We start from the raw sequence: 21,055 nt of genomic DNA, 5'->3' as shown, positions 1-21,055 counted from the left end.
GGACAGACTACGGACATGGCACACGAAACGTTCACAACAACGACGATTCAGACCCACAAACACACTAACATCAATAAGAAGTGACACCCACAGCCCCGTTTCTAAAGGAACCGTCCGCAGACACCTGCTAAACGATTGCGCCACTTAGCTGACAACGCGTTCAATAATGAGTCCACTATTGAGGAAAATTCATTGGGATTAATGAATGTCATTTGCAATCATTGTCATTCACTTAACTTCCCTGAAGAAACAACTGGCAATACAAGTAATGAATTTACACGTTGTTGTCAAAAGGGTCAGATTAGACTGCCTCCTTTACATTCATATCCTGAATATCTACAGAAGCTTCTAACTAACGATGTACCTGAAAGTAAAAACTTTATGAACTGCATTAGATCCTACAATAGTTCATTTGCTTTTGCATCTACCGGAGTAAATATCAGGCCACCAAAAGGCAATGGCCCATACTGCTTTTGCATATGTGGACAAATATTGCATCGCATTGGAACAGTGCACCCTGAAACAAATCAACAACGCAAATATGCACAAATCTACACACAAAGCCCCATTTCTAAATGAACCGTCCGTATTAAACATACGTCATCTCAACACGTTCACACTATGCAGCATAGGTGGATCTCATTACAATGTGGCACTATTAACTGTTCAACCACAGAAAAGGCTCCATATTAACAGTGAGTGCGATCCTCCTTATTACTTATCCATATTTATCACGCTCAACAACAAACAAGTCATAAATTCACGATCACGGGTACAAAACGATATGGCTCGGATAACGGGACCAAACTCAATTCACACTATGCAGCATAGGTGGATCTCATTACAATGAGGCACTATTAACCGTTCAACCACAGAAAAGGCTCCATATTAACAGTGAGTGCGATCCTCCTTATTACTTATCCATATTTCTAACGCTGAAGAACAAACAATTCATGAATTCACGATCACGGGTACAAACCGATACGGCTCGAGTAACGGGACCAAACACACGAACCCGCATGAAAAAAAACAATACACGTCGGCTCCAACGCGCTTCTGAAACTCTGGAACAAAAAATGTCTCGGCTCCAAAAACGCAAAGCTCAGCTAACACAGTTACAGAAATGAACCCAAATGGACAGACACACTGAACGTGGACGCATGCAGCGCGCGTCTCACAGTACTGCATCGAAACAGGCACGGCTTCAAAACGAAACACCTCCCGTCTCAGACATACAGAAATGGCAGCGAGGGGACAAAATAAATAAACGCAGACGTCTACACCGCGACTCTCAAATGCCGGAAAACAAGCAGGCAAGGCTCCAAAAAGAGAAAGCTCAACTGACCGACATACAAAAACGGGCAAGGCTCAATACAAACAATGCACGCCGTAAACTACAACGGGCTTCTCACACCTCACAGGCAAATCGATTACAGCTCCAAAACAACACGTCCCAAATACTGGACATACAACGACGCGCCTCTCAAACGGCACAAGCAAAACATACACGTCACGGACATCAACGACAGACACCTGCTAAACGATTGCGCCAGTTAGCTGACAACGCGTTCAATAATGAGTCCACTATTCAGGAAAATTCATTGGGATTAATGAATGTCATTTGCAATCATTGTCATTCACTTAACTTCCCTGAAGAAACAACTTGCAATACAAGTAATGAATTTACACGTTGTTATCAAAACAGTCAAATTAGACTGCCTCCTTTACATTCATATCCTGAATATCTACAGAAGCTTCTAACTAATGATGTACCTGAAAGTGAAATCTTTATGAACTGCATTAGATCCTACAAATCGATATCCACTATGAACATTAACAGTGACACTGCACATGACATCCGTCTTGCAAAACTGTTAATTATTGATGAATGTACAATGGCATCCACTCACTTACTCAACACCATTCATAAACTTCTACAAACGTTTATGAATAATAATCTTCCCTTTGGAGGAAAGGTACTTTTATTACGAGGAGATTTTAGACAGTGCTTAGCTATTGTTCCACATTCCATGCGCTCAGCTATTGTTCAGTACACCTTAACTCTTTTAGGGCTAATTTTTTTTTTGTTTCTTTTCTCCCAGGGCTGAATATTTTTCCAAAAACTAACATTTTTTAAAAAAGAACACAAAGCAATTGTTTAACATATCAAATCAACAAAAAATATTTACTTTTGACAAATGTTACTGTCTTGCATGTTGTATGAGCCTGAATTCTCTACGATTTCACATACATATCACATACATTTTACACAGCAAAGTCTGATCTCGCTCAAAGCAGCCAATTTCAGTCATTGCCACATTGCACTCCTTACAATATGTGTTGTTTTGATGCCTATTTTTCAATTGTCTGTTGCTGCATTTTCTAACATATATTGTTAGTGTGTACTGTAGAGAGACAAGTCACCCATTTGCCATCGTGCCATGCCACTGCCACCAAGTTTTCTGCCTGCATGAAAACCGTATTGTCACCTCTTTTCATCTTCTGAAACTTTATGAACTTTATGTATGGCATTATAGCCTGGCTCACCCCATGGGATTTGCTTCTGTTTATTACAGAAGTGAATAAAACTTTGCAGCGGCACGTACCTAAGCCACCAGGGGACAAAACACGTTTGGACCAATGCTCCCTGAAGTTATATCACCAGTTCTGTCCCATCTCTATTTGTAATGCCACAGCGCGCTTCATCTCGTCTTTCGTTGTGGGTTTCCACTTTGAAAAACGAGAATGCGATGCAAACGCAGCCCGCGATTCAAAAAAAATCTCTGCCTACCTGTTTGTCTCGTCTGACAGTAGCTGAAAAGCAGCATCAGGAGAGAGTAGCCTGAAGTACAGCAGCTGGTGATCTGTCGTGTCCAAAAGCAAGCCATGCCGTCTTGTAAACTCCAGTAGCCAGATTGGCTCTCAACGGATCAATGTATGTGTATTTATCCCATGCGAACCTTGCCGTAGATGCATCGGCTGCGCGAAGGCACTCAACTGGCAGCAGATCCGCTCGCGCGGCATCGGCTGGTGTCTGATCAGCTGATGCCTGCTTCTAACTCTCTTGCTCGATCTCCTGATCACTGCCAATAAAGTCCGATTCTGAAAAATCAAGAGTCCGACTCCGCGGTAATGCGCAAAACAACGTCTGCCAAGTGTTTTCTTTTCTGCACTTGCTTCGCTGCCTTTTCACATGTCGGTGCCATCTTGCCTTTGTTTACATTTCGCAACTCACGTACACGCAATGTTTATTTGCCGAGTCAACGAGTCTAGCATTCCTCCAAGCACAGAGGGAATGCCTGTGACGTGACAGTGAGATTTGTCGCCATTAACAGCTGATTGTCGCCCTTTATCCCTGGATGTCGACTTTTGTCGACATTCGCCTTCAACCCCTCCTGTCGACAAAAGTCGACATCCGCCCTAAAAGAGTTAAAATACGCAGACAATTGGCATTGCTTTCAAAAGATACAGTTAGTACAAAACATGCGATGTCCACATCCAGATCATAACAATTGGTTATTACAACTGGGAGATGGTACACTCACCAATACAGATAGACTTCACCCAGATATTATTACAATTCCTCAAGCCTTTATCTGCGCCGACTTAGTTACAGACGGATTTGGAACAGCAATCTCATTAGACCAAATGCCCCTTTTAACACAACGCACTATATTGTGTCCAAAAAATATTAATGTGGAAAACATAAATACCCAAGTCATTGCATTACTTCCTGGAGAGACACAACTCTTTCTAAGCTCTGACAAACTTGACTCTGATCATGACAATAACCATCTTCATTGACCTTACAAGTTCTGACCTGGAATTACCTTTTACACTTAAATGGCGTGTACAAAGAAATTTTCCAATAAACCTTTACACTGTGCCACACACTTTATTGTTTGCTTTCTATTTGCATCATCTACACCTTCACACTATTCTATATCTCATTCATACATCACGCTCTTTCTCATTCCCACACCAGGGGTTGGCGAGCGAAGCGAGCAGGGGGCGGAGCCCCCTAGTTTTTGAGAATATCTGAGAAAGGTTTAAAGGTAAACTGGTATGAACTTCTACTTACAGAGGCAGTTGAGAAGAAGTAGAGTGTGAAATTTGTTACCTCTCAGAGTTTTGTTAACAAGAGAAGATGGAGTTGTTCATGAGATTGACTCATGATTTGGTTCGGTACCAGCAATTTTGTGGATGTTATATTCAGTCTGTGGTGATCTATGATTAAACACATAATTTTTGGTTTGCCAATTTGCTGTATCTGCATCCTTGTCCTTAAATGTGGTTTTGAGCTTTTGCTAGTGACCTAAAAAATAAATGACCAAAATATGGTTCCTGCACAGGGTTGCTATGCCCACTCTCCATAACTGGCTCAGAACCTTGTCAAAATTGAAGAACCTATAGAAGACCCAGCACATATTTATAGGGATTGTATCTCTCGACTGTTTGCAGATCGTCTGGAAATCATTGCTTTGAATAGAAAGGCAAGGGGCCTCATGTATAATGCCGTGCGTAGAACTCGCACTATAACATGACGTAAACACAAAAGCGGAAATGTTCATATGCACAGAAAAATCCAGATGCATAATTCTGTGCGTTCGCCAACTTCCACGTTCTTCTGCTACATAAATCCTGGTCAGCATGAACAGTAATGCACATGCAAGCGCCTGCTGTCCCGCCCCAACTCCTCCCAGAATTACTCCTCTTTGAATGTGCAAATCAATATTAATAGCCCTTAAGCTCAGCCTTCTGTGAAAAGACAATGGCAAAAGCACAAAGGAAAACAGAAGAATTTCAGCGAATACCAAGTGGAGGCAAGGAAAAACGTACTATTTGTTGGTTTAAACAGTGGTATAAACAACAAAAGGAAATTGATCGAGTGACATAACGTGTCGGAGAAACTTGGAAGCTCAAGTTCACAAAGTCGCACAGTGCCCGAAATAAAAAAGTTGTCACATATCAAAGTCGCTGTGAAAAGGCGAGTCGTAGCCCACCGTCTGAGTGTCATATGAAAGCTTATTAGGGTACAGAGAAAAACAAAAAAGGCACACAGTGGTGGGGGGAAAAAAGCACGAAATGTCAACTTTAATCTCTAAATTTCCTCTTTAATCACGTAGTTTATTTTGTGATTAAAGTAGAACATCACAAACTTCATCTTAAAATAGTTTAATTTACTAGTTTCTCAAATCCCATCGTAACTAAAGTAGCACGTTAAATGCTTTGCTTTGTATTTGATCTTCTATGTGCTCTATGTGTGTGAATCACTACGTGCTTATGGGCTTTCTCTTCCTCTGACAGGACACAGAATCCATTACATTCGTAATATTACAGCTCTCTGAATAATTAAAATACTGAGATGTATATGTGATAACATTTTCATGATGATGGGAGTTAAAGCATGTTATTAAACATGGGAACATGGTGGTGCAACAGCGATTGTTCATGTGTCCTGCAAGATGCTTGCTGCGCCATGTGCGACCTTCGATGAAATACTTTATTGTAGCAGTACTGTCTCTTTCAAACGTACTAACCCCCAATTCCTGTCCTTACTTTTCTTTCTCCAAATACTCAATTGCCACACAATCAGCTTTGTAATAGACTTTAAGCCATCTGTAAGTTTAGAACGCCAATTCTTCAAAACTTTTAAGGAACATTGAAATATCTTCGTAGTACATCTGTAATTATTCTGTTCATCTATCCTTCCAGTGTTGCGCCAGCCCCAGCAAGAATACAGCACGAGGTAGAAACAATCCCTGAACGGGGCACCAGCTCCTTGTTAGCGCTGCGACACCGTGTCCTCACATGTTTAATAACAATACTAGGGGGCTTGCTTCGCTTGCCAACCCTCGGGTTTGGTCTTGTGGAAATACAATGTAAAGTGTTTGTTTTTTCATGGGAGTTGTTACATATGCATTTATGTTCACTTTTTGTTTTTTCATGGGAATTGTTACATGTGCATTATGTTCCCTTTTTATTTTAAATCTTTCTAAAACACAATATTAGGAATGAGCGTTTCTTCACGATCACATTGAATTGTGATTCTTTGGTCTCACAGTGTGATAATGCAACGTATAACTGGCTGTGAGTGAATATCGTTTCTTTATCTCTTGTAAATAAACCGACTTTTTCAAATGTTTGTCCTTGTGATTTGTTAGTTGTCATTGCCAAAGTTATTCTGATGGGAACCTGTATACGTTTTAATATGAATGGCATATCAAGATCTCCTTTTTCCCTGAACATCGTTTCAAGTTCATTCAAATAAAATAAGACTTTCTGATAAAACAATCTACCTACGAAAGTGGGAATATCCAGAGCCAATGTAGCCGTTGGCATTGTTCTGAAGAAGCTGCGGATTTCTGGCCATTGTGGATTGCACTTCATTGTAATAAAGAAATCTGGCCGACTGATAGTTCTGGATATTGCCACTGCATCATGATACAACTGTTCCAATGCTCTTGGACTACCTTGACATGCTGATGGTAATATTACTGCTTTACCCATTTTCAATTTGTCTGACCTATTGATATTTGAATTGTGAACGTGATCAATGAGACCTTGCATATGTTCCGTTCAGCGTGATTCGATTTAATATAGAAGAGATGATTAGCTGTGACTTTTACCCGAAATATTGTGTGGGTGTTGTTTTTCAGAATGCGTTTGTTTCATATTGTACGACCATCCTGTTTTGCCATCTGGGAAAAGCAAAGGAAAGAGTACAGGGTTGGCATGTAGCGATGTACTTGACATATATGACAAATCATGCTTTGCCTTTGGATATACATGATTATCTATTCTGTCTTTGATATCTCCATTTTTCTAAAGTATTATCGCTGGGCAATTTGTCACTTGTGGGTTTATTATAAATGCAACTGTGATCTTTTGGATTCATATAGACATCCAAGATAATGTCTTTGTCCGTGTTTTGCCGATACATTTTGTGTAAAGTGCGATACTTTTGGACGTTTGGATTTGTATCCATTATTGGCTGTATAATTTCTATTACGCTAGATCGTTTAACTCTTTTGATTATATGTTGCATCGCTTTTGGTGAACATAAATATACATGTGACCAAAGTGTGGTTTTTCGAAATTAAACTTGTCATAGCTGTATTTGTTGCAGGAACACTTATTCTGATAGCGTATGGTACTTTTCCCTGATGGCAACACGAATTAGACAATCTACAAGTCTCCGACATAAACTGTACAGCCTTACAATATCTACATACATCCGACATATCACCTATGTCCATATATTCGATCTCTTTTTGCTGTTACGCTATTTCATCTAGTAATAATTTCTGTGTGTTTGCACTCTGTTGTTGACACCTTCGAATTGTAGTACTGTCATATTTTTTAACTTGATCTGTGTGTGTATCGCGTCAAGGATATTTTTGAGCCTTTCGAATTCCACTGCAGTCATAATCTGTAACCTGCTCTGCGTGTGTATGTTTGGACCTGCCTTTGTTTTTTATTTCTGAGTCTGTTTGGACCGGCAAGGTTTTCAGCTTCACTTGTTTCGAGCCGATTATTACTTTCCTTGCCTAGGTCACTGTCTCACGGGAACATTGCTTCCAACTAATGTCAGTATGATGTGACTTGAGCGTGACTTGACTGTGTCGCGGGAAGTGAAAGTGTCCCTGCCTCTCTTTAGAACATCATGTCTCATCGCAAGATTTTTATTTATAATAGAGAGATAGATTATTTAAATGATGTTAACATTTTATGTGTATAATGTAATAAACATTTTGCTGCATTTCATCTTAAAAGTGATATCGTCATCATATGTAAATATGCTAAAGTGGCTCAGGTTGTGCAATATTATAACTGTAGTGCAAGTTTACAGTGAGGTAATTGTACTTATAAGTAGAAACAGTTCTACAAGGAGCACTTGATGGACTGATTGAGTGCGTTTATTGTTCTTGGGATGAAAATGTTTCTGAACTGCGAGGTCCGTGCAGGAAAGGCTCTGAAGCGTTTGCCGTATGAGAGCAGTTCAAATAGACAGCATGGCTGAGGCAGCATGTGCTAGATGCTGATAATTCTCTTTCCGATCAGCTGCTGTAGATCTGTGATTCCCCACTCAGATATCCTCTTTAATAAAATCCCTGTTTGCGTCCCTGTGTCCATGTCTTCAGGTGAAGTGCGCATGCGTGGGACACGGAGCGATGCTTCAAAACAGATGCTTCAAAGGCCGCCTGACTCATCACACAAGACAGAGAGGGCGGGACCTATAAAATATCGCACGGCAGATCCAATTGGATTTTGGTAAATGAGGTAAGACCTAAAACAGAAAACACGAAAAATCCAATTGGGTACTGAGATGCGGAGACCAGCTTCCCCATTGTTGTGCAAGTGTTCACTCTGAGGATGTCAGATTTGCAATTAAGAAGCTTGGCCCTTTAAAGTTAAAGTAGATTTATTTTCGCGCACATTACATCAGTTGCTGGGGAGAATCTGCTGATTACCGACTGTTGTCACAGAAAACTAAACGCATATTACGGACAGCAAAGCCAGTATTACTGTCAGAGAAAATTACAGGCATTTTAAGGAAAAAATTTAATGAGGTAAAAGATCCCTTGCCATTTAATATAGACTGTTCCTACTAATGTTTATGGACTACTGTTCTAGCGCCCGTTATTGTAACGGGCTTAATGTCTAGTAGTGATATAATTACTCAGAGTGTTACAGTGAGCGTAAAATGGAAAAAGGTGATCCACTGTGGAAACCCCTAACAGCAGCAGCTGAAAGAAGAAAAAGAAGGTGCAGAGAGAGTAGCAATGCTAACCCAGCTATGGTATTTGGAATACTTTGGCTATTCCCTGGACCATTATATTGTTACAGGTTAATTACAATCAGATGCCTTACACTAATAAACAATATGCAGTTAGTTTCAGTAGGACAAATTGTTGGCCTACTGTTTCATGGTCAAGATAGAAAGTATGTCGTTCTTTTAGAATCTTAGATTCAACTGTGAAAGAAAATCTCTTCAGTTACACTGCAAAGGCTTTTCTATGGATGAGTGTGACCCTTGGTAAATTGAATGTACCCTCAAGTTCCCTTTTTAAAAATGGGGACAACCATCACAATCTGCCAGTTCAAGGACACTGTTACTGGCTTCTAGTTGAACTCATCCCAGGCAGTTATATGTTGTTGTCCCAGCCAAACTATCGTTAAACTTTTAGGTAGTGCTGGGTGGTATACCGGTTCATACCAAAAACCGTTTTTTATTTTTGTTATTATACTGCAACATTGGTTTAAATAGCCTAAACCACGTTCGGAACGTGGCGCAGCGGGAAACTGTTTAAGGAGGGACCTTTTTCACTGCTGCACCGCTAAACACGCATACAACAGAGTACATGCGTTTAGTTGAGGTATTGAACAGTGAAAATGGACAGAGAACATTCTGAAACCGAAGCTGTAGCAGACAATAAAGTTGATCATGATGACACAGAACAACTTTTGCCAAAAAAAACAGCCGTGTCTGTTGTCTGGAGATACCCTAAGTTCTTGTCAATAAGCCGCGGCTTATCTAAGGAAAAAAGTTGTGAAAATGAAAAAATAGAATATCGGCTTATACATAAGTTCGGCTTATACATCCATCGCGGGGGTTGCGTTCCAGAGCCACCCGCGAAATAAGAATATCCGCGAAGTAGAAACCATATGTTTATATGGTTATTTTTATATTGTCATGCTTGGGTCACAGATTTGCGCAGAAACACAGGAGGTTGTAGAGAGACAGGAACGTTATTCAAACACTGCAAACAAACATTTGTCTCTTTTTCAAAAGTTTAAACTGTGCTCCATGACAAGACACAGATGACAGTTCTGTCTCACAATTAAAAGAATGCAAACATATCTTCCTTTTCAAAGGAGTGCAAAGCAAGCAGTCAAAAAAAAAATCAATAGGGTTTTTTGGCTTTTAAGTATGCGAAGCACCGCCGGTACAAAGCTGTTGAAGGCGGCAGCTCACACGCCCTCTGTCAGGAGCAGGAAGAGAGAGGAAGAGAGAGAGAGAGAGAGAGATAGAGAGAGAGAGAGAGAGAGACAGATAAAAAAAATCAATACGTGCCCTTTGAGCTTTTAAGTATGCGAAGCTCCGTGCAGCATTTCTTTCAGGAAGCAGCTGCACACAGCCCCCCTGCTCACACCCCCCTACGTCAGCGCAAGAGAGAGAGAGAGAGAGAGAGAGAGAGAGAGAGAAAGTAAGCTGGATAGCTTCTCAGCCATCTGCCAATAGCGTCCCTTGTATGAAATCAACTGGGCAAACCAACTGAGGAAGCATGTACCAGAAATTAAAAGACCCATTGTCCGCAGAAATCCGCGATATATATTTAAATATGCTTACATATAAAATCACAATTTAAATGACTGCTACGCGCTCGTGTTGACTCGGCGACGCCCAGAGCAGAAAGAACGCGCTCCGGCCGCTCCAACCGCGCCATGCGGGGAGTGAGAGAGACGGCAATATCTCACACTCTCTCCCCCCTTAAAGAAATTAAATGGGCGCGAGTGAGACCACTCACCTCCCTCCCTTCTATTAGTTATAGGTTATAGTACGTTCGGCTTATCCATGAGTCCGGCTTATCTATGATACGATTTTATTTTAAAAATTCGTATGATTTTTGGTCTCCGGCTAATACATGAGTCCGGCTTATAGACAAGAACTTAGGGTAGTTTGGTTTTAAAAGGTCGGATATTGACCATTATGTTCAAATGTGTGAATGCTGTTTCTATACTACTGGATAATACTGCAAGCCAAGTTGTACTTGTTTTATTTTTTTTCAATACAGTGTAATGTACCTGGATACTGTGTGATGACATGTTGACTTTATTCTCGACATTTCTACTTTATTCTCACTGTTTATGTCGAGATTAAAGTCGACATGTTGACTTTTATCTATCTATCTATCTATTATCGTAATTTGTCATTAAAGTAGAACATCGTAAACTAAACTTCATCTTAAAATGAATATTTAATTTACTGGATTTTCTCAAACCCCGTCATAATTTATGTAGCACATTAAATGCTTTGTGTTAAGTGTTCCCGGAGCGATGTTGATTGCTACATGCTTCTTAAACTGACTTCCTCTTGCACTAAGAGGAGGCGCAGGCAGCACACAGAATACATTAATTTCATGATATTCCTACTCTCTGAACATTTAGAATGCTAAGATAAATACTTGATATCATTTTCATGATGAAATGCATTAAATTATGTATTAATCATGTGGGGGCACGGTGGCGTGGAGGTTGCACTGCTGCCTCACAGCAATGGGGTCCTGGGTGTTTCCTGCCTTGAATTTGCATGTTTTTCTGGTGGGTTTACTTGGTGTGCTTCAGTTTCCTTTCAAAGTCATGTAGGATGTGGGTTATGTTATATTGACCCTGCTAGTGTATGTATTGCTTATATTCACCCTGCGATGTGCTGGCGCCACATTCAGGACTTGTGCCTGCCTCGCACGCAATGCTTGCTGGGATGGGTGTAACCTGAATGGTTGGCATAATTAAACATGTATAATGAAGATTTTTTTAAAGTTCTGAACACTCCGTTGTCTAAGTTTATAACTAGTTTTAATTTCACAAAGACGTTTATCGTGTGGTGATTGGTTATATGGAGAAAGAAAAAGGAAGGATAGGAACTGGGGGTTTGTTACGTCAGACAGAGACTGCACGCATGCAATAAAGAAAGTCCGCTTAGAAGAACATCCATTGAATTCTGTGCTTGTGTCACCGACCACCAGATCACAAACCCAACATTTACACAATATTTAAGTTAAACCTGTGTGATACCCATTCATACATCCAGTTTTTTTGGAGCATTGTCACACCTGCCATAAAGTTCTCTACACTGAACGTACACCTGGGGACCCCTTACTGCGAGGGAGCAGCACTACCTCCACACTACCGTGCATGTTTAATGCCTGCTTTAATGCATTTCATCATGAAAATTATATTAAGTATTTATCTTGGCATTCTACATTTTCAGAGAGCAGGAATATCATGAAGTGAATGTATTCTGTTCGGTGTTTGCTTCCGGCGCCTCCTCTTAGTGCAGAGGAAGTCAGTTTAAGAAGCACGTAGCAATTAACAACTAGGTCGGGGAACACTTAACACAAAGCATTTAACGTGCTACATTAACTTATGACAGGGTTTGAGAAAATCTAGTAAAGTAAACATTGATTTTAGGATGAAGTTTAGTTTACGACATTCTACTTTAATGACAAACTATGAGAATAAAGTGGAAATGTCGTCTTTAATTTTGACATAAACAGCGAGAATAAAGTGGAAATGTTGAGAATAAAGTCAACATGTCGACTTTATTCTCAACATATAGTTTTTTTTTCTTCACTCTGTCCATATTTTTTTTTTCTTCACTGTGGCCCTAATACGCTTCCGTAGGGCTATACCATAAATAGCATTATAAATGCAAGTTGCAGTTTTATTTTTTATGTATATAGCTTAGCTTGAAGCAAGGTCTATATTAATGCAGTTTGCCTTAATGATGGTTCAGTTGGTAAAGATAGTCATCACCAAGTTGCACTTGTTTTATTTTATTTTTATTTGGTGAATACTGTGTAATGCAACATATTTGTGCGTACACACCATTTATATGTGAGGCCCCTGGTGTTTACTAAATTTTGCTGAAATTTTTATTGTAACTGTGTTCTTTGACCAGATGAAACGTAAATTGAATGTTTGTCGTCAAAAACTTCAATTTGGGTTTGGTATAAAGAAAGAAAGAAAGATGGCAATATTGAACAGAACCTGATCCCCACTATCAAGTATGGTGGGCATTCTGTAATGTTGTGGGACTGTTTTTCCTTCAAAGCCCCTGTGAACCTTGTTAGTTTACACAGGAACATTGAATTCTTGAAAAACTAGGAGAACTAGGTTGTACAAAGTTTAAATGCAGGGGTGCCAATAATTAGTTGTTGGCTATATCTCTGATTAAAACTGGCCAGTGAAGTTTTTAAGAAATGTTCCCACACCTACAGGGTAATTATTAATTACCTCAATCTTTCTGAATGTGAGTTGTCTTTGATTTATCCCAAATGTCAGATAGATATTAAAATAGATCTGAAACATATGCCACTTTATGAAACCACATCTAATTATTAGTTGAGAAGAACTATGGAAACAAGCCTGAGCATAATTGTTCATTATATTGATGAGGAATGAATGCTGAAATGCAGATTCTTGCTAAGAGCATGAATTTCTTAAGAACGAAGACGCAACTGCTCAAGGACAGAGAGAGAGAGACACACCTGCTTCCTGTGACTTGCAGGAGAAACAGAAAGTCTGCATAATTACAGATAATGTTGCGAACGTAGGAATGCCATTGCTGTCAGTGACTGAGTGTATAGTCTACACTTAGATATTAGTGAGTATCCTTTGGTATGTATAGTAATCCCTCCTCGATCGCAGGGGTTGCGTTCCAGAACCCCCCGCGAAAGGTGAAAATCCACGAAGTAGAAACCATATGTTTATATGGTTATTTTTATATCGTCATGCTTGGGTCATAGATTTGCACAGAAACACAGGAGGTTGTAGAGAGACAGGAACTTTATTCAAACACTGCAAACAAACATTTGTCTCTTTTTCAAAAGTTTAAACTGTGCTCCATGACAAGACAGAGATGACAGTTCCGTCTCACAATTAAAAGAATGCAAACATATCTTCCTCTTCAAAGGAGTGCGCGTCAGGAGCAGAGAAAGTCAGAGAAAGAAAAAAGGAAATAATCAAAAATCAATAGGGCTGTTTGGCTTTTAAGTATGCGAAGCACTGCCGTATAAAGCAGCTGCAAGGAAGAGAGCAATGTGAAGGTGGTCTTTCAGCATTTTTTAGAGGAGCGTCCGTATCCTCTAGGCCAGTGTGCGAACAGCCCCTCCGTCAGGAGCAGAGAATGTCAGAGAGAGTGAGAGAGACAGAGAAAAACAAACAATAAAAAATCAATACGTGCCGTTCAAGCTTTGAAGTATATGAAGCACCGTGCGGGAAGCATGTCACTTGACAAAGCCGGAAGGGAGCTATGTGAAGATAATCTTTCAGCATTTTTAGACGAGCGTCCGTATCGTCTAGGGTTTGCGAACAGCCCCCCTGCTCACACCCCCTCCGTCAGGAGCAGAGAATGTCAGAGTAAGAGAGAGAGAAAAGTAAACAATCAAAAATCAATACGTGCTGTTTGATCTTTTAAGTATGCGAAGCACAGTGCAGGAAGCATATCGCTTGACAAAGCAGCCACATGTAAGCCCAGCAAGGATGGCAGTAATGTGAAGGTAATCTTTCAGCGTTTTTTGAGGAGCAGCCGTATCCTCTAGGGGTGCGAACAGCCCCCGTGCTCACAATGTAGCCTATTTGAGGAGTTTTATTTAATACGTAATACGCGCTTTGGTTGGGTAGCTTCTCAGCCATCTGCCAATAGCGTCCCTTGTATGAAATCAACTGGGCAAACCAACTGAGGAAGCATGTACCAGAAATTAAAAGACCCATAGTCCGCAGAAATCCGCGAACCAGCAAAAAATCTGCGATATATATTTAAATATGCTTACATATAAAATCCGTGATAGAGTGAAGCCGCGAAAGTCGAAGCGCGATATAGAGAGGGATTACTGTATGTTGAAACTCTGTGCATACAGTGGTGGTTATGCTGGTGCAATACTGACTTATCTTATATAGGTAACAGATACTGTAATTGCATGATAATGTACAAATAAATACCGTGTAAGATTTCAATAGAAATATAAGACATGGTCTTTACAAGTCAATAAGACTCATTCCATCCATGGTTTCACAGACAACATGTAGTACTAGGCTGTTGTACCATGTTAGCCATTATGGATGTGATGAAAATAGTGCTGCACTGAACAGTGGCGTAGCAAGGAGGGGGTGGTCCGCCCTGGGCGGCACATTTTTGGGGGCGGCATTATCTATCTATCTATCTATCTATCTATCCATCTATCCATCTATCCATCTATCCATCTATCCATCTATCCATCTATCCATCTATCCATCTATCTATCCATCTATCCATCTATCTATCTATCTATTGGCCAAAAGGCTCAGAACACTTCACGTGTAAGCAGCAGGGTTTGGAAAAATATCACTCATGAATGAAAAAAACAAAAATTCTCTGATTTTCATCCACAAATGCTTCAAAAATCATTTTCAGACAGTCCTTCTGTGATGGGATCAGACACGGCAGTTGAAATTTATGAGGCAATAACAAAAATAAACAGAAACATTACACCGATAATAATTTCTAGGAAGATAAACAACTAATTCACAATGTATAATTTCGTTTCGTTATCAATCCGAATGCGTTCTTGCTCCTCCCCACCTATCACTTGTACACCACACCTGTTCTGGTTTTCGCAGCGTAATTATATTAAACTAATAATCAGAACACGGTTTATCAGTGCGTCTGCACTATATTCTTGTCTAGTTGATATTATAAATAATTATATGTGAAAAAAATATTGCTGTTTCTCTATATATAAATAAATCTATGCAAAATGTATCATAATTTTTCTCAATACGTCATTTTAATTTTCTATTTAAATAAGTTAACATATTCAGATACGTTGGAGGGCAGTAAATTGAAGCCCCGCCCCACCCTGAGTGGCGTGAACTTGAGCTACGCCACTGGCACTGAACTAATCATTTGGCTGGAGAAGAGTTATAGCTACGTCAGGTTAGGATGATGCACATAGCACTGAACGCAGGAACAGCAGCACATGTGCTTACATTTATACTACCACTGCCATAAGCAACAGTTCTTTAGAGGTGGAAGCTAAAAGAGAAAATGACAACAGAAAATGTTAATGAAAACTCAAAAAAAAAAAAAAAAAATCAGTGTTACTGAGGAAGACACCTCAACAGACATGGCCCAAGGCTAAAAAGACGAGAACGTTGTTGAAAAGATTGGTCCGAGCAGTTTGGTAGTGTAGAGATATTTTTGGCTAAGTCCGACAAGAAGCAGAGTAGTGTGCACTGCAAATTGTGTCGAAAGCATGTTCCCACAAACACAGGTAATACATCCTTTACAGCACACACAACGCAAGACTTTACAGTCCCAGACACAAACAAGTGCTGCACTAATGGGGATTTCATGTGCCTTTTTTTTTTTCTGCCGGGAACCTAAGCTGACCACAATTGAGTGAATATGTCAGTTTTGTTTATGTTCTCCTTTGTTAACATTTGAAAGCTTCTTGAGTATGTCTGTGAATTGGCAAGAATTTTGCTGTATACATATCATAATACAGGGGTTACAATTCAATATACAGTGATCCCTCGCTATATCGCGCTTTGCCTTTCACGGCTTCACTCTATCGCGGATTTTATATGTAAGCATATTTAAATATATATCGTGGATTTTTTGCTGGTTCGCGGATTTCTGCGGACAATGGGTCTTTTAATTTCTGGTACATGCTTCCTCAGTTGGTTTGCCCAGTTGATTTCATACAAGGGACGCTATTGGCAGATGGCTGAGAAGCTACCCAGCTTACTTTTCTCTCTCTCTCTCTCTCTCTCTCTCTTGCGCTGACTTTTTCTGATCCTGACGTAGGGGGTGTGAGCAGGGGGGGCTGTTCGCACACCTAGACGATACGGACGCTCGTCTAAAAATGCTGAAAGATTATCTTCACGTTGGCTACCTTCTGTGCAGCTGCTTCGTGAAGCGACATGCTGCACAGTGCTTCGCATACTTAAAAGCACGAAGGGCACATATTGATTTTTTTTATCTGTCTCTCTCTCTCGCTCTCTGCTCCTGACGGAGGGGGAGTGAGCTGCCACCTTCAACAGCTTTGTGCCGCGGTGCTTAAAAGCAAACAGCCCTATTGATTTGTTTGCTCCTTTGAAGAGGAAGATATGTTTGCATTCTTTTAATTGTGAGACTGAACTGTCATCTCTGTCTTGTCTTGGAGCACAGTTTAAACTTTTGAAAAAGAGACAAATGTTTGTTTGCAATGTTTGAATAACGTTCCTGTCTCTCTACAACCTCCTGTGTTTCTGCGCAAATCTGTGACCCAAGCATGACAATATAAAAATAACCATATAAACATATGGTTTCTACTTCGCGGATTTTCTTATTTCACGGGTGGCTCTGGAACGCAACCCCCGCGATGGAGGAGGGATTACTGTATTGTGATATATTTTAATTTTTTAAAAATCTAATTTTAGGAAAACTGTTATAAAGAACACACCACCGTATGCAAAAAATCTGAGTAAAACAAGTTTACTTTTTATGCAATAGTGGGATCTGCAACTCCATTTTTCACAGTCCATGTAACTTTAATCATCATCGCAATACCTTTTGTGCAATGTGAGCAAAAAAATTAAAATATTTCTGTATCACTAATAAATAAAATAATAGTGCTTGTACTTTTAGATCATGTTTTAAAGGTTCACAGTATGCCACAGAAGCTTTTAGCAAATGAACTTAACTTTTTTTTACCAGACTTGAAACAAGCGATTTCAGTACCCAAAATGCAGAAGTAAAGAAGATGTTTTATTAAGACACCAGGAGTTCTGCTGTGATGGGGTTTGGTTTATGTGGCATGGAGAAAGACTTGCGGTAGGTTAAAACAAACAGGGCAGTTGTGCCAGACATCATATCAGGTCTGCTGTTAAAGTCCTGCTTTTTAAGCAGCTCTCTCCAGTTTTTCATTTGCTTTTTAACTGGTCTCTCACTTGTGGCAATGTACCTAAGCTGTGAAAGCAATCAATCATTACCCCAGTTTCTAAGGTTTCCAGGCCAAGCTGTCTGAATGACTACAGACCAGTGGCACTCATCTCTGTTCCAATGAAATGCTTAGAACATTTGGTGAAAAACATTTTAATGACAGAGACAAAGTCTTTTCAAGATAACCACCAATTTGCTTACTGTGCAACCAGAAGTGTTGAAGACGTTTTGCTTGTTATCTTACATCAAATCTGTACTTTTCTTGATCAGCCTGGTACATATGTCAGAGCACTGTTTCTGGATTTTTCTTCAGCATTCAATACCAAACAGCCTCACATACTGATTGAAAAACTGAATCATCCATCCATCCATCCATCCATCCATCCATCCATCCATCCATCCATCCTCTTCCGCTTATCTGAGGTCGGGTCGCGGGGGCAGCAGCTTGAGCAGAGATGCCCAGACTTCCGTCTCCCCGGCCACTTCTTCTAGCTCTTCCGGGAGAATCCCAAGGCGTTCCCAGGCCAGCCGGGAGACATAGTCCCTTCAGCGTGTCCTGGGTCTTCCCCGGGGCCTCCTCCCGGTTAGACGTGCCCGGAACACTTCACCAGGGAGGCGTCCAGGAGGCATCCTGATCACATGCCCAAGCCACCTCATCTGACTCCTCTCAATGCGGAGGAGCAGCGGCTCTACTCTGAGCCCCTCCCGGATGACTGAGCTTCTCACCCTGTCTTTAAGGGAAAGCCCAGACACCCTGCGGAGGAAACTCATTTCAGCTGCTTGTATTCGCGATCTCGTTCTTTCGGTCACTACCCATAGCTCATGACCATAGGTGAGGGTAGGAACATAGATCGACTGGTAAATTGAGAGCTTTGCCTTACGGCTCAGCTCCTTTTTTACCACGACAGACCGATGCAGAGCCCGCATTACTGCGGATGCCGCACCGATCCGCCTGTCGATCTCACGCTCCATTCTTCCTTCACTCATGAACAAGACCCCGAGATACTTGAACTCCTCCACTTGGGGCAGGATCTCGCTACCAACCCTGAGAGGGCACTCCACCCTTTTCCGGCTGAGGACCATGGTCTCGGATTTGGAGGTGCTGATTCCCATCCCAGCCGCTTCACACTCGGCTGCGAACCGATCCAGAGAGAGCTGAAGATCACGGCCTGATGAAGCAAACAGGACAACATCATCTGCAAAAAGCAGTGACCCAATCCTGAGTCCACCAAGCCGGACCCCCTCAACACCCTGGCTACGCCTAGAAATTCTGTCCATAAATGTTATGAACAGAATCGGTGACAAAGGGCAGCTCGGCGGAGTCCAACTCTCACTGGCAACGGGTTCGACTTACTGCCGGCAATGCGGACCAAGCTCTGGCACCGATCATACAGGGACTGAACAGCCCTTATCAGGGGGTCCGGTACCCCATACTCTCGGAGTACCCCCCACAGGATTCCCCGAGGGACATGGTCGAATGCCTTTTCCAAGTCCACAAAACACATGTAGACTGGTTGGGCAAACTCCCATGCACCCTCTAGGACCCTGCTAAGGGTGTAGAGCTGGTCCACTGTTCAGTGACCAGGACGAAAACCACACTGTTCCTCCTGAATCCGAGGCTCGACTATCCGACGGACCCTCCTCTCCAGGACCCCCGAATAGACTTTCCCAGGGAGGCTGAGGAGTGTGATCCCTCTGTAGTTGGAACACACCCTCCGGTCCCCTTTCTTAAAGAGGGGGATCACCACCCCGGTCTGCCAATCCAGAGGCACTGTACCTGATGTCCATGCGATGTTGCAGAGGTGTGTCAACCAAGACAGTCCTACAACATCCAGAGCCTTGAGGAACTCCGGGCGTATCTCATCCACCCCTGGGGCCCTGCCACCAAGGAGTTTTTTGACCACCTCGGTGACCTCAGTCCCAGAGATGGGGGAGCCCACCTCTGAGTCCCCAGGCTCTGCTTCCACATTGGAAGGCATGTTAGTTTCGATTGAGGAGGTCTTCGAAGTACTCCCCCCCACCGACCCACAACGTCCCGAGTCGAGGTCAGCAGCGCACCATCACCACCATATACAGTGTTGACACTGCACTGCTTCCCCCCCTGAGACGCCGGACGGTAGACCAGAATCTCCTCGAAGCCGTCCGAAAGTCGTTCTCCATGGCCTCCCCAAACTCCTCCCATGCCTGAGTTTTTGCCTCAGCAACCACCAAAGCCGCATTCCGCTTGGCCTGCCGGTACCTATCAGCTGCCTCCAGAGTCCCACAGGACAAAAGGGTCCTGTAGGACTCCTTCTTCAGCTTGACAGCATCCCTCACCGCCGGTGTCCACCACCGGGTTCGGGGATTGCTGCCACGACAGGCACCGACCACCTTACGGCCACAGCTCCGGTCAGCTGCCTCAACAATAGAAGCACGGAACATGGCCCATTCGGACTCAGTATCCCCCACCTCCCTCTGGATGTGGTCGAAGTTCTGCCGGAAGTGGGAGTTGAAGCTACTTCTGACAGGGGGCTCTGCCAGACGTTCCCAGCAGACCCTCACAACACGTTTGGGCCTACCAGGCCTGACCAGCATCCTCTCCCACCATCGAAGCCAACTCACCACCAGGTGGTGATCAGTTGACAGCTCCGCCCCTCTCTTCACCTGAGTGTCCAAGACATGTGGCTGCAAGTCTGATGACACGACCACAAATTCGATCATCGAACTGAGGCCTAGGGTGTCCTGGTGTCAAGTGCACATATGAACACCCCTATGCTTGAACATGGTGTTCGTTATGGACAATCTGTGACGAGCACAGAAGTCCAATAACAAAACACTGCTCAGGTTCAGATCGGGGGGGCCATTCCTCCCAATCACGCCCTTCCAGGTCTCACTGTCATTGCCCACGTGAGCATTGAAGTCTCCCAGCAGAACGAGGGAGTCCCCAGAAGGTATGCCCTCTAGCACCCCCTCCAGGGACTCCAAAAAGGGTGGGTACTCCGAACTGCTGTTCGGTGCATACACACAAACAACAGTTAGGACCCGTCCCCCCACCCAAAGGCGGAGGGAGGCTACCCTCTCGTCTACCGGGGTAAACCCCAATGAACAGGCTCCAAGTCGGGGGGCAATAAGTATTCCCACACCCGCTCGGCGCCTCTCAACGGGGGCAACTCCAGAGTGGTAGAGAGTCCAACCCCTCTCAAGGAGATTGGTTCCAGTGTCCAAGCTGTGCGTCGAGGTGAGTCTGACTATATCTAGCCAGAACCTCTCAACCTCGCGCACTAGCTCAGGCTCCTTCCCCTTCAGAGAGGTGACATTCCACGTCCCAAGAGCCAGCTTCTGTAGCCGAGGATCGGACCGCCAAGGTCCCCGCCTTCGGCCACCACC

The 21,055-nt window shown here is 42.4% G+C and overlaps 1 protein-coding gene across 1 annotated transcript in view; it reads left to right on the top strand.

Annotated features, from left to right (window-relative positions):
• LOC114657624 (transcription initiation factor TFIID subunit 4-like) overlaps nucleotides 1-21,055 on the top strand; it is a 458,757-nt gene that overhangs the window by 30,943 nt on the left and 406,759 nt on the right. The gene's annotated exons all lie outside the window — the stretch shown is intronic.

This window comes from Erpetoichthys calabaricus, chromosome 9 (assembly GCF_900747795.2).
Source record: "Erpetoichthys calabaricus chromosome 9, fErpCal1.3, whole genome shotgun sequence".
Classification (NCBI taxonomy): domain Eukaryota; kingdom Metazoa; phylum Chordata; class Cladistia; order Polypteriformes; family Polypteridae; genus Erpetoichthys; species Erpetoichthys calabaricus.
The sequence above is the reverse complement of the archived record's forward strand: the minus strand, read 5'-3'. Positions and strand labels throughout refer to the sequence as shown.